We start from the raw sequence: 17,979 nt of genomic DNA, 5'->3' as shown, positions 1-17,979 counted from the left end.
GATGTTGCATCTTAGGAGTCTGCTAGTGCTTCTAAAGAGTTTTACCAAATTGACTTCTGTATCCTACATCTGAGGTAATCCATGAAAATGTCATTGCAAATATGTCATGGTGAGAACTGAAACTTTTGTCATTTTTATTTTTAGTTTACATTTGTTGACTATCTGCTGAAATTCACTGTTTTCTAAGAGGTAATTTGACATTTTAAAACCCTACAGGTCTTTATTCATGCTTAGAGAGTACATACTGAATTATATCAACACAGAAAACATTCACGTGAGCGATGATTATTGGGTCTTTGTAACAAAGTCAGCCACCTGTCAAGCACCCTCTTGTAGCCTGACATCCCTGGGGAAGTACCCTACTTAAGTTCTCCCCATTTAAGGAGATTCACAAACACTCCATAGAAATTCTTCTCAGTTGCATGAAACCTCTCACTGGGGCTAGATTTAGAGCAGAAGCAGAACAAAATCATTCCAAAAATGAAGTTCTCAAACATCTCCATCAAACCCACATTCCCAGTCTCTTTGCAGCATGATGTCTTCTGAATCTTCCTTTCCTGGGATCCTTTCCCCAGGAAACTCTGTTCATTGGTGCAATCTCTGTGGTCTTTCACAAATGGCTTTCTCTGCATCTTCTTAAAGGAAAATCAGCTCCAAAGTACTCGGTTGGTTCTAGTCATTAATCTCCAGACTTCATCCCAAGTGTGGCAAACAGGGGTAATAGTAGAGGGCTGGCTGGCCAGCAGCAGGTCTCTAGCTGTAGTTCTCTAGTAAGTTGTCATGGGATAAGAGGGGAGGTTCTTTCATACACAGATAACTGGTTAAAAGACAGGAAACAAAGGGTAGGAATAAATGGTGAATTTTGAAAATGAAGAGAGGTAACTAGTGGTGTCCTCTCTGGGTCTGTACTGGGACCAATTGTATTCTACATATTTATAAATGATCTGGAGAAGGGGGTAAACAGTGAGGTGGAAAAATTTGCAGATGGTATTAACCTGCTCAAGATAGTTAAGACTAAGGCAGACTGTGAAGAACTTCAAAAGGACCTCACAAAACTAGGTGATTGAGCAACAAAATAGCAAATTAATTTTAATGTTGATAAATGCAAAGTAATTCACATTGGAAAAAATAATCCCAACTATACATACAAAATGATAGGGATTAATTTAGCTATAACCACTCGAGAGAGATTTTGGATAGTTCTCTGAAAACCTCCACTCAATGTTCAACAGCAGTCAAAAAAGCAAACAGAATGTTAGGAATCATTTAAAAAGTGATAGAGAATAAGACAGACTATTTTATTGCTTCTCTATAAACTCATGGTACACCCACATCTTGAATACTGCATGCAGATATGATCGCCTCATCTCCAAAAAGATATAGTGGCATTGGATATGGTCCAGAAAAGGACAACAAAAATGATTAGGGGTTTAGAATGGGTACCATATGAAGAGAGATTAAAAAGACTTGGACTTTTCATCTTAGAAAAGAAGAGACTAAGGGGGACTTGATAGAGGTCTATAAAATAATGACTGGTATGGAGAAAGTGAATAAGGAAAAGTTATTTACTTGTTCCCATAATATAAGAACTAGGGGTCACCAAATGAAATTAATAAGTAGCAGGTTTAAAACAAACAAAAGGAAGTTTTTATTCACGCAGCGTATAATCAACCTGTGGAGCTCCTTGCCAGAGGATGTTATGACCAGGACTTTAACAGGGTTCAGAAAAGAATTAGATACGTTCATGGAGATTAGGTCCATCAATACTCATTAGCCAGGATGGGAAGGAATAGTGTCCCTAGCCTCTGTTTGTCAGAGGCTGGAAACGGATGACAGGAGAGGGATCACTTTGTGATTACCTGTTCTGTTCACTCACTCTGGGGCATCTGGCATTGTCCACTGTTGGAAGATAGAATACTGAGCTAGATGGACCTTTGTTCTGGCTCATTATAGCCGTTCTTATGTTTTGTACTTAAATCACAGAATCAGAACACTAGAACTGGAAGGGACTTCGAGAGGTCAGGTAGGACCAAGCACTAACAATGGGCTTCATTAAAGGTATAGGCTGCCTCATTACAGACCCATATAAACTATATTTGTTCCTAAGCAATACTTTAAAAACTCGGGTTAGTTCAGCAGGACTTTAGGGATACAACATAGACTGAATTCCGCCCTAATGAATACCCTATAACAGTGTTTCTGAAAGTGTGCTATGAAATCACTTTGAGAAACACATTAACTGGCTGCCCCAGTTTGTTTATGTACCGGCGCTGTGGCCATGGAGCCTCGCGGCTCCATTTTGACTTTTGCAGGCAAGGAGAGTCACAGGAAGCGGTGGCTGGCCCACGCTGGTTCCCGTGGCTGCACTTGGCTACAAAGGAGCCAATGGGAGCTGCGAGGCTCTCTGGCTGTGGTGCCAGTAAATAAACAAACCGGGGTGGCAAGTTAATGTGTTTCTCAAAGTGATTTCGCGGAGCACTTTCAGAAACACTGATCTATGATATTTCATTAACTGAACAATGCAAATGGGTATAAGACAGGGAAAAAACTCACCCTGAATGATGTCATAATGATCTGTTCATGTTTTAAAAACATTTCCTCTTGCTCAAGTATGTGGGACAATGAACAGTGTTCAGTAAGAAAAATATAGGAATGCATATTAATGTTTAGAAAGTCGCTAGCCACATGCAGTTCTTGTGAGTAAGATGTTTAGACTTTTTAAATGAATGCTTTAAGGTATACTTAAGAAGTAAGGTTAACGACGGGCTTCATTAAACATACCATCTGTTCTTTTCGGGAGCATTCTTTTGGTCACAACATATCGTAATGGTATTTGAAGATATGTGGATGTGGCAATTTAATTTAATTTAATCTAAATACAAAGACAAAAAATATCTATAGCCTTTTTCTTGAAACAGCAAACACAGTTTTGCTAGCTGTTTAAAAAAATCATAAGTTGATATATTTTATATGTGTTAATATTGTATAATCATGCAAACTAGTACTTTCCCATGGACCTCTTATCAACCATATGTATCTATTGGGGGATAAGTATTTGGCTTTGTCTCTACACTTCATTGCTTCTCAAGATAAATAATGAGTTACTTGGCTTGTGAGTCTGCTAAGGTGCAGACTTCTGTTCAAATGGCTTTTAATGCATTGTTCACAGTAAAATGAAACTTTAGCTTTCAAAATTGTCCATAGCCTTTTTGGGTCTTCACTTACTGAAGAGTCCTTCTTTTGGGCAGAGATTACGTTTGAAGTACAGTGCCAGCCACAGATGGGAGAGTGTACTCTGAGATGGCAGAACCATGCTGCATCTGGCACTGTTGAATACATTGGATAGAAAATGAAAGACAGCTCAGACAAAATAAAATGTGAGGCCATTATAACACAAGTAAAATATTTCCTATAGCACTCTGCATAAGAAGAACAGGTGCATATACTGGACAATGTGGAAATGTTAAAACGTATTAACAGAGAAAACAAAGAACTCAGCACAACATACAACAACCTTTCCAAAGGCAATAGGTGTGTCAGTGTTTAAATATTCACTTTATGTGCCAATGCAAACAACTAAAAAGTGGGGGGGGGGGGGGGCTGAGAGACAGTTCAATAAACCATGTTCATGCTGTAGTTTGTTTGTATATGTAATGCTTTATTGGTAGTCTCTTAAAAATGCCTAGTGTATAAATATACCTACCTCTAAAAAATACTTTATGCTTAGAGTTGCCCATATACTGCTCTGATAATCTATTACTAATAGAAGTTGCTTTTTTAGGGATAATCAACATTCAGACTGTGACATTATACATTGTTTTCAACACATTTATAGTAGTATATATTGCTGATTAGCTATTGAGTGACTAAGGATTCAAAATATACGACTTTTTGTACATAGAGGAGCAATAATGCATGCTATGGGAAGAACAATAAAACACATTTATTGGCTTCTTGATGAAGACTGCACTGAATAAAACTAGGTGCGACCCTACCAGCTCCACCTCAGGATTTAGATTTGAAGAAGTTTTGGAAAATGACAATAGGAAATCATAAATTTTAAATAACAAAAGCAAAAAAAAAGTTAAGAAAAATGAGTATAATTTTTTTCCATCCTCTGAATTGTTTTTGGTTATTTTAGTTCTTTAATTTCTGATGAAGTTAAGCATCTAAAGCAGAATAAATCATCCGTGGCCCTATTAGGCTGGCAAAGCTCTATTAATGATAATCTATATATTTTAGACAGTTTGTGCTCTGTCTGTGTGTCCAGCTATCGGTCTGTGTGTCCATTTATTCAAGAACTCCTAAGCAGTAAGAACTAGGACCACTGACTTTAGTATGGAGCTTCCTCTCACCATAACTTAAAGCAAGGTCAGGGTTTGGTTGTGCCAGGACAATGGGATGTACATGGAATGCCATTGTTTTACATCAAATAGAAAGGGGGTGTGATAGGAGGGACAGTTATAGTCATGAATGATCTTGGGGAGACAGCAAGCACCCTAGCTAAATGGCAGCACAGCCCCCGCCACTCCAGCTGCCATTTAGCCCGTGCCACTATGGGCCAGCCCCAGCCCATGGCAGTTCCAGGTAAGGCTTCTAGTGGCCAATAATTCTTTTCACCTGTTACTGGCTACAAAATGAAACCTAGTTTTAATAAGAATCAAGCAAAGAAATTCTGAGTTAACAGAACCAATTTCCTGCATATGGTTTATTCATATCTTCCATTAACAACTGGTCCTTCTTAAATGCTGAAAATGGGAATTGCGCTGTGAAATATAATAGTTCTGAGACTTGCAGAACAGTTTGATGTTCTAAAATATCTATTAATTTAAATGAATTATCATTGGACCATGGCATATTCCATCTGTTACAGTTTTTAAGTTATAGCAAAGGCATATTGAAAGTATTGTTAGCAGAATTGGAGAAATAGTGGATTTTTCAGTTCACTTGAAAGCCAAAACCAAGTAATTTGAGGTTGAACTGAAAACAATGTTTTCAAAAATTCAGTGAATGAGAAGTTCAGAAAAATTCCTGTTGGGTCAAAATGAAATATTTCATTACAACTTGTTTACAGTTTGTTTAGATGTTAAGGCATTTTGAAAACAGAGGAAAGGGGGGGTAGTTTGATAAAACAGTTGGGGGAATCAGGAAGTGGTAGTGGTACCACCTCTCTCAAAAGCTATTTGGCCAAAGGGGTTAAAGCATTCATATGGGATGTAGGCAATCTATGTTCAGCCCTCCCTACCCCTTACGTGATGTGGAAAAGGGGTCTGAACATAGTGGTAATTCATAGTCATTCCTTATGACAATGGTGAAGCATTCCCCCCCAGAGAACCTAAACTCCTAAACCCACGTTGCCTCAGAGACCCTACTGCCAATCATCATCTAGCCCCTTACCTCAGGGGCAAATTGCAGTCTGACATGGCCACTCATCATAATTGAGGGGTGTAGACCTGCTTCCTTTCTCCTGTCCTGGTTGCCTTCCTGCAGCCCTAATGTGTCTCAGGCCTCTGTTGATGGACTTCTGCCTGAGATTAATCAGGCTGAAGCTCCCACAGGTCACCCTGTCTTTCCCCAACATTGTTCTGTCTGTAGTACCCTGGCTATCAAGCAGCTAGGTCCTTCTCTCTCCAGGGCTTCAGTGAGAGTGTGCTGAACCTGGCCAGCCATTTCTTTTATAAGCCCTCTTAGACTCTGATTGGCTGCCACAAGGCCCCTCATGATTGGCCCCCTAGCTACAGCCCTCTCCCTCTTTTAACCCTTTTTATGCCTGGAGCAGGGAGACATTCAAATCCCTTCTCCACATCAAGCAGAAGAGTCATTGAAACTGGATGACCCTGGCGGGACTTTAACCACTGAAGTAGAGAAACTAGCATAGCTTGTCATCACTTCTGCCTCTGTGATTCTGTGATTTGTGATTCTCGTCCTCCTTTTCTTCCCTTTCCTCCAAACATCTTGAAAGCTAAACAAAGTGTTTGTCAGGTCGAAATATAACTTTTTATTTTAACATTACCAAAACATTGATTTTTTTATTCTGTTGAAGCTGTTCAGTGAACTTTGAAGTTTTTCAGCGTACTTTAATCATGTATGATTTTTCAGTGAATAAACTATTTAGTGACTTTAATCATTTTTATAACTTATAAAAAAATGGAGGCATTCCCCATATTAAAACAGAACTTCTTATTAGTAAGATCGAGTGGTGATATCTCTGAATGTCATCCTCTTCCTAAGTGCTTTTAATAAGAATACAAATGTTTTGTTTATTATTATCTTTATTATTATTGTAATGCCCAAAAGCTCTAGTCAGGATCAGGGCCTTATTGTGTTAGATGTTGTACAGACATATGCAAAGACATGACCTCAACATCTTTCATTTTAAGAAATTACATGAGATTTCTTGCTGTAAGTCTGCATCAACCAAGTTTGATTGCTTGAGAATTTATCTCTATAAAATTTAGCTCCATTCTTGCATCGCAATATTTTTCTGATGTCTTGCAAACCAGTTTTCACTGGCAATTTATAATACTATTTCTTTATAAAAATGAAAATGCTACAGGACTGTCTCAAACTATCATTATAATCTGTATGTATACTAGTAAATATGTGTTACATACATCAATAGCGTTTGACATATAAGGATCACAAAGTCCCAACCTGAAGGGCATAGTGAAAAGATCTTGTTTTGCAAAATTTTGCATTCTTTTTTACAATCTTTGCCAGCAGAACTGAGCATATTCTTTTATAAACTATAAACTTTGAACACATTTATTAACTTAGGCTTTAACCTTTTCAATAGTCTGCATTTTGATTGGTTGCCCATTCCACCTTGTTTTCCCAGGTTTACTAAGGCTGTTAACAGAAGAGAATAGGAATAGCTAATGAATCAAACTATGGGACACTGAAAAGGTCAAAGTAGTACAGTTTACTATTATCGTCCATGGAAAATGAGGCATTAAAATTCTGATGCCAGAGTCTTGTGACAAAGAATATAATGAGAACTATAAATAATAAACAGCACAACATGAATCTCTTTTCATGATAATGACTGTAACCAGACTAAGAGACAGTAAATCATTAACCAAATCTCACTATCCTCATAAGAGAAGGCTTCTTCTCTGGTGGGTTTGCTATGGGTTTCTATAACTGAAAGAATAAGAATGGAGAGTTTGAAAAACTTAAGAAAAATAAGAAGTTGGAATCCCAGGAATGAAGAATGATGGAAAGCTAAATATGACAGCTTCAATGCACACTGTTTTCTGTGATAGAACATTCCTTACAGTCAGTTTAGTATAATTGTGAATAAATAGTATGTGGATATATGCATGATGATGTTGGTGAAATGGTATATGACCCCACTAGTGATAACACAAACACTCCTTTATAAAAATCTCTGCAGAACCAGCTACTGGGATGCTATTGACATTCTGGCTGGATTTCTTTTCAAAACTAGCCTCAAAAGCTGGTGAAGAAGATATTTTTGATACCCATAAGAATGCCCAACTCATTCTGTAATTAGGGCTGACAGTACAGTAAGTGTGTAATACATGGGGACCAAGCTATCTCATAACAAGCAGCTGTTGACTGATTTGCTGAATACTTCTGTCCAATCCACTGTGAATTTGTGGCACGTTTCCAAATTCAGGACATTCATATAAAAGGAAATTCATCTAGCAATATCCTGCTGCCCTTTGTAAATGCTTTGCTGCCACCGGTAAGACTGCCATTATCCAAGAAGAAACAGTGACTAGGCACATGAAGAAAAATGTTGTGCTCCTGGGAAGGGCTCCTGATTAGAACAGCAGCAAGCAAACAGTTGGCTATGCTGGGAAATCTAGGTGAACTATCACTCAAATTCAGCTCTCCAGCTATTTGTCATTGAACTGTAGACTCGCAGAGTTGCTCTTCACGGCAAGCCTGCATCTTTTCATCAGGTTCTCTTCAAGACTGAGCAGAAAGATTAACATTTAAGCTTTCCAGCTGGCATGGAATGTCAAGCTTTGGACATTCCAGTCACCATATGCACAAGGAATGAACAAAATTGGAGTATCATGATCTCATTCCAAAGAGAATGTGGGACAGGTCCAGATTGCATTAGTAAAGCTAGTACTTTGAGCTTGCATAATTCATCTGGAGATCTCAAAATGGTTTACAGATTCACACATCGAGTCAAGTGACAGAACTCAGTAGTACTCCTTCAATTTCCTGTGACTGATTCTTTCCTTTTCTCTGAAAAGACCTATGATGTTCTCTGTTTTTTTCCTGGATCCTTGATATCATTCTTAATTATATGTACTCCTCTCTCTCTTAATTATATGCTTACTCCCCTCTCAGCTGATCTGCAAATAGTGCAGATTCCTATGGATTTTGTGTGTTGTTTAAACACCCCATCTGCTGAAGGAACTCTTGGCAGCAAGGGTCCGTCTAGACTGTGGGAGGGAGGGGGTCAGGATACCTCTGGTATCACGGAAAAACTCTGCCATGGCCAGGGAATGCATTTGCTCTTCCACCTTTTTTTTTGTGTGTGGAAAAGCAAACGTGCTCCTTCAGGGAGCCCTGTAAACCTTGTTCTACGAGGAATAAGGGCTCCTCTGAAAGAGGAGGCTTTTCCACCATTTGGCCCCATCTAGATGGGGCCAAATGGTGGGAAAGCCTCTTCCAGAAAAGCAATTGGAAAATTGCACTTTGCAATTTGCGTAGTTTTTTCCAAAAAAAGGCTATAGTGTAGACCAAGCCCAAGTCACTCCTTCCTCAAATCCAGCACTCAGGGAGACATGAATCGAGCCATTGTGCTCTATTTCAGGGAAAGCAGCATTGTGAATAATTTGGGAAAGTCTTTAAGCCCTGAAGAGCTGAGAGAAATTCTAACAATTGTTGAGCAAAGTTAACTGCATATGGGGTTGTGAGATAGCTGGCAGACACTGAAAAGTTGCCAAGAAAGCAGCTGAAAGCTCAGTCTATAAAGGTTATCCATGGCCTCTTATTTGAAAAGACAGTTCCAACTATGACTCCAAATGTTGCTAAATTGTTTTAAGGTTTGAGTCAAAATGCCAACTGGGAGTCTTACATGGGTATATTTACTTTTGCTTATTAATAATGAAGCTATTAAAATTTTGCATTACTGCCAAAATTATACCATTTTTTTCTACAATGAGCTTTCATTGTTGTATACTGCAAAGTGGCATTTAAAATTTGTCCTTTTTACTTTGAATAGAATGAAGATCCCAGATTTTTTTTTCTGTTTAAAAATGTGTCTATAGTTATGCACTTACCATCAGGCAAAGCCTGTCACACAAAAATTCCATTAGCAGATGTGGCTTGATGCCAAATATTTGTTCACTATTTTGGAACAATGTTGTATTTTTAATTATCCAAATCTCACTTTGAATGAGTCATGGGTGGTTCATCATAAATACTTAAAAGGGCTGACCTGCTAGCCATGAAAATACACTGCACTTTGGGTGAAAAGATGTTGATCTAAGGAACGCAGGTGTCAGTTATCACATGTACACAATGTAATTCATCTCTACAGTTAGTATAAGAAGGTCAGCAGCAAAGATGGTTATATGTCATTACTCCAAGTTGCCAAAGGGATAGTAAAGAATAGGAAGTTGGCAGTTAAAATCAATACAATAGCAATCAAAATCAATCAATCAGTTGAACCTCCAAAATCTGGGACACTCTGAATTAGAGATCCCTGGCACATGGGAGTGCGAACCGACTGGGATCTCTGCCCCAAAGAGCCCTGGCCAGCAGGACCAGGGTACCCCATCCTGGCTAGGCAGGGCAGCAGCAGGACTGGCAAGCCCCGTCCCTAGGGAGGCCTGGCCAGGCAGGGCAGTAGTGGGGCAGCCAGCAGCAAAAGTGAGACAGCCAGTAAGCTCTATCTCTGAGGATTCCTGGTTGGGTAGGGGAGAAGCTGGGCTGTGGTGGCTGGGAAGCTCCATCCCCAGGGACTACCAAGGGATCAGAGCCCAAGTCCAAGCCCTGCAGGCTGGAACCCAGTGGCAGTGAGGTTGGAAAAGAGCCACTGCAGGGAGGGGGAGCCTCCTGGGAGGCTGGTTGCAGGAGACCTCCCCTGATCCAGCAAATTCCCTCCTTCGGAATGGGTCAGGTCCAGAGGGTGCCAAACAAGGGAAGTCCAACCGGTACTTATTTTACTTGTTTATCTTTAATTTTTGTTTTATTTACCATTAATTTAGGGGAGGTATATAAAGAACTTTCCAGACAGATGAAAAGCCAGGGTTTTTTACAATCTGAATTTTGTACTGGACAGACTAAAGAATGACACCAAGCGTGATGAGCACACTTTTACACAGAACTAGAAGAAAACATACTATGCTGAGGATCAAGCAAGGACATTATGTAAATAATAGCAAAACTATGCTCAAGAGGCAAGGTGGGTGAAATAATAATAAAACTATTGGTTCAACTTTTTTTTGGAAGAGACAGAGGCAAGCATTTGAGCTACATAGGGCTCCTCTTTGGGTCATTCTGTCTAGCTCAAAAACTTATCTGTCTCTTCCACTAACAAAAGTTGGTCTAGTGAAACATATTATCTCATCCGTTTTGTCTGTTGTCCAATACAGTTACACCAGCATGTCAAAAATCATTATTTGGCATTTACTACGCACTTTCAGTATGAAAGTCTTAAGCATTGATATAAAAGTGAGTTAGTATTATTTCCCTTTTACAGATGGAGAAACTGATACAGCAAGCTTGTGATTTGCCCAAGATTACTAAATGGTACCGCTAGGAGTAACACTTAAGGCCACATTGTGGAAAGATCAATGCTGTGGTGGTTGATCTTCCGGTGTTTGACTTAGCAGTTCTATTAAAACCTGCTAAATCAAAGGCTGAAGGAACCCCTGGTGCTGCTGGTACTTCTCTCAGTCACAAATAGCAAGGGAAGTTGATGGGAGCATTTCTCCCGTCGAACCTCCTGCTGTGGGAACAGTACTGAAGTTCGGCTAAAGATACGTTGACTTCAGCTACGTCATTTATGTAGCTGGAATGGAGTATCTTAAGCCGACCTTTCTCCATAGTATAGGCTTGGCCTAAGTCTCTCCTCTCTGTTACTCTTGTACTTTATTCACTGGACCACATTGTTTCCTATAAGGAGAGGTGAAGAATTGACTTTTGGAAATATAATGATTCTCCTGGAAGGGCTTGATCCCGCACCATTAAAGTAAATAAGAGTTTTTCTAGTGATGAAGTAGAGCAAGATCTCACTTCAAGAGAAATTAGTATTAGTCTGATTTGTGTAAGGTATATAGATAGACGTTTATTAACAAGACCAACCAAAACTCTACAAACTATAGAGAAGAAAATTTAATGAAAATGTAAAAGGGAAACTTTGTATGAGGTGTGATTTTTGGATGAACAACTATGCACTGGTTCATTTTTGCAATAACAAGCATAACGCCTATGGTTAGCTTAAGTAAAGAATTCCAGAGTAACAATGAATTACCATAGAATAGAAGTGGAGATAAAGAGTAAAAGGATAGTTTTCTCTTCTGCCTAATTGGATACTAGCATTTTCCTACAAGAAGTCTTAGGAGAAAGAGTAAATTCCTCATCCATATTTAACAGGTTTGTTTTCATTTCTTCTCATTAATGTGTTGTCAGCGATATGTAGCTAAGTTTGGAATGCAATGCCCTACTGCAAAGGGGTCAGTTGTAGCTGGTTCTTTGTAGTTTATAAGAAGGACTGGATTATGGCACACCCTTTTTTTGCCTGGAAATTGTGATCAACATCTAATCTTTCAGGAGTTGGTTAACTGAGTTTGTTTTGCATTTCACAGCAGGGAAAACTGAAAATGGTTCTAACGATTAGCTAAAAAAGGCAGGAAAAATAAAGGCCATTTTTCTTTGCCTTTAGAGAGTGCTCATTTGATTGATTGGCTGAGTGATTTGTTGCATTAAATAATTTTCCTGATAATTTTTCTCCTACATGGTCAAATAAACAGCTTGCAAGATGAAGGATGATAATTTTATAGATTGACTATAATTCAGGATGCGAGAAAATGTGCTGATGAGGCCCAAAGTTAAAATTATAATAAATTCCACCCAGAAGGAGTATTTCTATTTCCTTGTTAAATTATGTAGCATTATTGTGCTGCTGCCACTTCTCTTTGTTAAAATAGCCTATATAATCACTTCTGACAAAAACATATTTGTTCTTGGTTTGTGAAGGACTGTGGGATATTTGATAGTGCTTAAACATAAATATGTTTATCCTACTCTTGGTATCATCGTGCTTTCTTTATAAAGTTTAAGGTAGATATGAAAGAAAGAGGTATACCATGTGCTGCTTTTAGCAGTTTAACATAGAACCATGGAGGACTTATGCAGGCCCAATGTCAGTGGAAGGAAGTTTTACATTACAATTATTTCTTGATATATTAAATTATTCTTATTTCTGGGAGTTTTATTTATTTATACATAAAAACAAAACAAGACATGCAGTGCAAATCAGTATATAAAATATAAAGTGTTGTGGGTGAGATATAAGTCTAGGAATAAGAAGCAGTTCAGATTTGATTTACCAGATTGGGCTAAATTTTCAAAGGACGCCAAGAAATGCAAAACCCATAATTTGCATGCTCATTTACAAATTGATTAATTACATTAATTACAAATTGATTTATTGCCTGACAGCCAGTTTACAGGCACAGTAAGCCCAACTGTGGAAATGTACCCATGATTTCCATCTTCACACAGAAAAAGTTAAATGTGCAGCTACAGTTTTAAATTGGGTTGGCTTATGTGAAAATGTGGTTCATTGTGGAATATCTGATTGTCAGCATGTAATATTTGATTTATTATTTGGCTCAGCTAGTGACAACTTTATTTTACTGGGATTCACTTTTCTCTAGTCAGTTAGGGTCCTTATTCCCTTAAATATTCCTTTACTTTTTGGACTGACGAACGAATAGGCTTGATCCACAACCCATTGAAGGCAGGCAGCACTTTAAGACCTAATGACATCCTTGAGTTTTGATCAGGTACATTATGTTCTTCTCAGGGACTAATTAGTCTCAGTTACATTTTATAAATATGTCCTGCTATACAATAATGCTGCACTGCAACAAAATTTGAAAAAATTAAAATGCAGTGTAAATATATATATTTTTAAATCTCTTAAAAATCAGAACTGAATGAAGTAAGGAAGTGGTTGTAATATAAAAGAGAGAAAAGTCAGATGCTCATCTTAGTCATCCCAAATGCACCTTTTAATAAGACTGGTCATAGGTTGATGTGTCAGCATCTGAGAGGTTACTGCTATGTCTTCAACTCCTCTTCTGTGGCTTCAGTCATACTTAGAAAACAGAAAACAGCTGTGGGTAATGGACAATTGTCTTTTTACTGAGAATTTGAAACAGTATCCTTCACAAATTTATCCGACATGTTGCTCAACATATATCTGAGGCAGTGGAGGCCTGAGCCATTCGCACACCCCGGGAGCGTGGCACCAGCCCCAGGAGTGCGATGCATGTGCGGCCCCACCCCTGGCATACGGTGCATGTGCGGCCCCACCACCGGGCGCCTGGCGCATGTGTAGCCCCGCCCCGGGCGCAGAGAGCATGTGCAGTGCAGCCCCCACCTGGCCCAGCAGCCCTGCGCGGCACCCTCTAAAATGGGGCACCCTGGGCGGTAGCCCACCTCGTCCGTACCTTGGGCCAGCCCTGATCTGAGGACTCTGGGCAAAATTATTGAAACACACAAGATTTGTTTCTGTATATTGACAATAAACAAATACGTATCTTTTGCCATGTATACCCTGCGGCTGTGTCTACACTGGGCCACTTATTCCGGAAAATCAGCCGCTTTTCCAGAATAAGCTGCGAGCTGTCTACACTGGCCCTTGAATTTCCGGAAAAGCAACGATGCTCTACTGTACAAAATCAGCCGCTATTCCGGAAAAACTATTCTGCTCTCGCTCAGGCATAAGTCCTTATTCTGGAACACTGTTCCGGAAAAGGGCCGGTGTAGACAGCCCAGTAGTCTTTTCTGGAAAAGCACGTCTACATTGGCCACAGACGCTTTTCCGGAAAAGCAGCCTGCCAATGTAGATGCTCCTTTTCCGGAAAAACTGAAAATGGAATAGTATTCCGTTTTAAGCATTTCCGGAAATTCATGCCAGTGTAGAGACAGCCTGCAAGTTTGGAGGAACGACTGAAAAATACTCTCATACAAAGGAGTCAGAATGTCATTGGAAATTTGGCACTGGATTCCTTTAGGCTACTTAGAAAATTCCAACCTAGTTGTATTGTGATAGCACCTCGAGGTGTCAATTGAGATCAAGGCTGCATTGTTCTAGGCACTACACAAACACACAGTAAAAGACACCACCTTATCTTCCTTTACAAATAAGAGCACCCCATCTCAGGTCAGCTGATGAGGTGAATCTGAGGGTGAAATCTGCTTTTCTTCGAAATTCATGTCAATTTACTTCTGACCAATCTAAAAAATAAAAAGAAAAATTAAAGTTTTTTCTTGTCTGATTTTAAAGGTGCTTTGGTTCCCTTATGATCACTGATATCCCAGTGTTCTGGTCTTGCAGGACTACAGATGTTGCTAGACCAGAGAGCCCTGACCCCAGAAATTCAGAGTGGATGGGAGCAAGGCTGGTCTGGGGCCAATGACTTGAGAGTAAATAGCTTTGGGAGCAGCCGCTGCATAGGAGACGGGGTCATGGAACCCTGGGATCAACTGCCGGTGCATGAGCAGGGCCCAGGAACCCCCAGGAGCAGCTGCCAGCATGTGTGTGGTACGGGGAAACCCCCGGGAACAATTGCCACTGCACAGGGCTTGGGGCAGGGAGCAGAGCCACGCAGGTGGGCCAGAAGAGATCAGGCCCTCAAGTTCTCCCTGGCAGGAGTCAGGAGGGGAGCTCAAAGAGATCCCGCATGCCTGACCTCCCGCATGCCTGACCAAGCAAATTCTCTTGTTTGGATCCACTTGAGTCCTGAGAGTGCTGGACCAGAGAGGTTCAACCTGTAATTGTAAATTTAAAATAGCCATCAGAAGCTCAAGTCCTTCCCCACAAAAAGCACATAATATATGCTAGGTAGCTTTGATTAAACTGCTTTGAAATATTTGCAGCTTGACATCAAATTAAATTTCATCTTGTATTTAGCATGAGGATTACAACACTTTAATAAACAATAACTTTATGCAGCAAAAACTAATTATATTTATTTAGCCTAGCTAACACGCAGCTATCTGTTTTGGCTCATTCGCAATGAAGTTCGGAGCTGTCAATATAATGTTCTCATTATTCATGATAACATGGTCTCTGTTTGCTTGGGCTACAGGCTGCACTACAGCTTATGAAGCCTTCGATGCCAAATATATATATATATATATATATATATATATATATATATATATATATATATATACACCATAGAATGCTTGGAGACATTTACTGGCAATTTTGAGAAATTCACAATATTGCCATTCAAATGTAACACAGTAATTTGGTGAGAACTGTGTTTGACTTCCTAACTCTCTAACAAATAGGGAAGTGACAATGATCCTGTGAAATTAAATGGGTAATGTTCCAGTGCAATCTCTGAAAGAGTAGAAGCACAACTGCTCTAGTTAAGTGCTAGCTGATTTTAAATGTATGCTAAAATACCAAAAGATTATTATAATACTCAGCCATATGCCTCAGCTGAACCAGCAAGCAGGTTAGTGCTCAGACAGAGGTAAAAGCTGTTTGGTCACAAAATGGATCCCCTTAATCATGGAGCATTGCGGGTGATTTGTCCAGTATAGTTGAAATTAATTTTCCCCAGCAAGAAAATTTCCCTTGGAAGCCTTATCTACAGTCACACTATGTCCCACATTCTTCATAGAGATACACTTCTGATATGAATGTCATAACTCAAATATATTTTATGCAAGGTGGTTCATGTGAGAGATATCATTGAAAGATTACAGTTTACTGAATATGATTAGCTTATTTGTACACACGTTTAATTTCTGTATCTGAAGTTAGAAATATTGGCTATGTAACAATCACAACTGTGGTTTTTACTTGGGGAATGCCCACTAAACAACCTGCATTCACCCTAGATTAGGAAGAACCATAGGATTTTGAAGGTATTAATTACCCTCCTTTCTGAGAAGTTTCCTGGGATGCTGCTTTGACATGGCAGGGTCGTGTCATTTTCTCATCTGATATAGAATGCCATCTTTTAATACTGGTACCTTTCCATGGGAAGGAGGTGGGGGACACAACTGGGACACAAATTATTCCTGCCATATGCATATCCTGTTTAAGGGAGGGGAGTGAGTTAATCTGGGCTCTTCTCCACTGTTTACCCACCCAAGAAGGAAGATTGTTGAAAGTACCTGAAGAAATAAAGTAACTACCTGAAGAAATAAGGGAGGGAGAGTGCAGAGTCTGACAAGGTCAAATTGTAAAGGATATACCTGGAGATTTAAACTGAAAGCAATGCAGCTTAACTTCAAGAAACTGACAACTAGCATACAGCACTATTTAGGGTGAAAAATTAGCATTTTCAGCCAATTTCTTTAACATAATCAGCCTAGTTTGTGTGATTTGTTTTATTTGCTCAGATATCTGTTTTGTTCTTCTTGCTGTCCCTAATAGTCACTTAAAACTTATCTTTTGTAGTTAATAAACTTGTTTTGTGTTCATTCTAACCCCCAGTTTGTGCAATTCATAATGGGGGGGAAGCAAAAAGCGGAGCCTATGTTCTTCCCTATAGAGGAAAGGAGCAATTGTTGTGAGCTCCCACCATAAAGATCTCCACATAGCACAAGATGATATAATTCTGAGTTTATACTCCAGAGCCTGTGTGCACTTCAGTGCTGGGCAATCCCTAGGCTGAATCTGTCCATCAGAGCTGATAGTAGACTGTGTGTGATTCCACAGCTTGGTTGTGCCTACCTATGCACATGGACTGGAAAGACTTGAGAGCCAGTCATAGGAATAGTGAATAATGGGAACCCAGGCTGGTGGAGCAGGCTGGCTCAGTGTGACCATGGCACATCAGATAGCATCCCAGAAAGGGAGGTCCAACCCATCACAACTGTCATCCTACATTTTCCTTTTCTTTATTTCATCCTATTATTGCCTCCCCTTCATGTCATTCACAATTTTTCTGTTTAATCCTTGTTGTTTGTACCTTACTTGCAGATGTTTATGTCTCAAGTGATTGGTGAAGTGATTCCTGCACATGAAATATGATCAAATTCTCTTGCTTACAGCTGATTGTATGGATTTGGGGTTTGGATTGGTGTTGTCATAATTATATAGTTACATGGATGCAAATTTATCTACACTAACAGGAACATAATCTCTCCGCATCGGTTCACCCATTTCAAAAACAGCATAACTACATTTAAAATGCAGATGTCCGAGATGCCTAGGACTCACAGGAAAAAAAGATTTGACAAAATGAACGAAATTAGGGAATAAAAAAATATAATTTAAGGGCAATCAAAGAAACAGCATATATAATAGCTTCACCATTGCGTCATTGCTTTGTATAGGGTCCCAGTCATCATCCCTCATCTGAACAATCTCTATTTATTAACGGCTATAATCTTTAATAACAATAATTATATAAGCGATAAATGTAATACTTCCCAACTGTAATGTTTTAATGCTCATAGTTTGAGATCCTCTTTGGGGATCCCATTAACTTTACAATTGTTAAAGGACAGGCACTATGTAAGTATCAATTCATAATTATAATTATTAATAAGAATGGGTCAAAATACTTGTATAATATTTGGCAACAGTGAGCAATTCAAATAATTTCTTGAGTGATATCCCTGGAATGAATCTGTGGTGTTATTTTATACTCTAACAGCTGTTACAAGGAGTTTGCAGTCTCAGCTGAATGAGACTCATGGTGCTTGCAAAGAGTAACCCATGAGTTTACTGCCATGTGCCCTCGAGCTTTACTTCTTGTTATTTAGTCTGAAGGTGCCTGTAGT

Source organism: Pelodiscus sinensis, chromosome 13 (genome assembly GCF_052426305.1).
Source record: "Pelodiscus sinensis isolate ZL-2025 chromosome 13, ASM5242630v1, whole genome shotgun sequence".
NCBI classification, from domain to species: Eukaryota; Metazoa; Chordata; order Testudines; family Trionychidae; genus Pelodiscus; species Pelodiscus sinensis.
Note: the sequence above shows the minus strand (reverse complement) of the source record.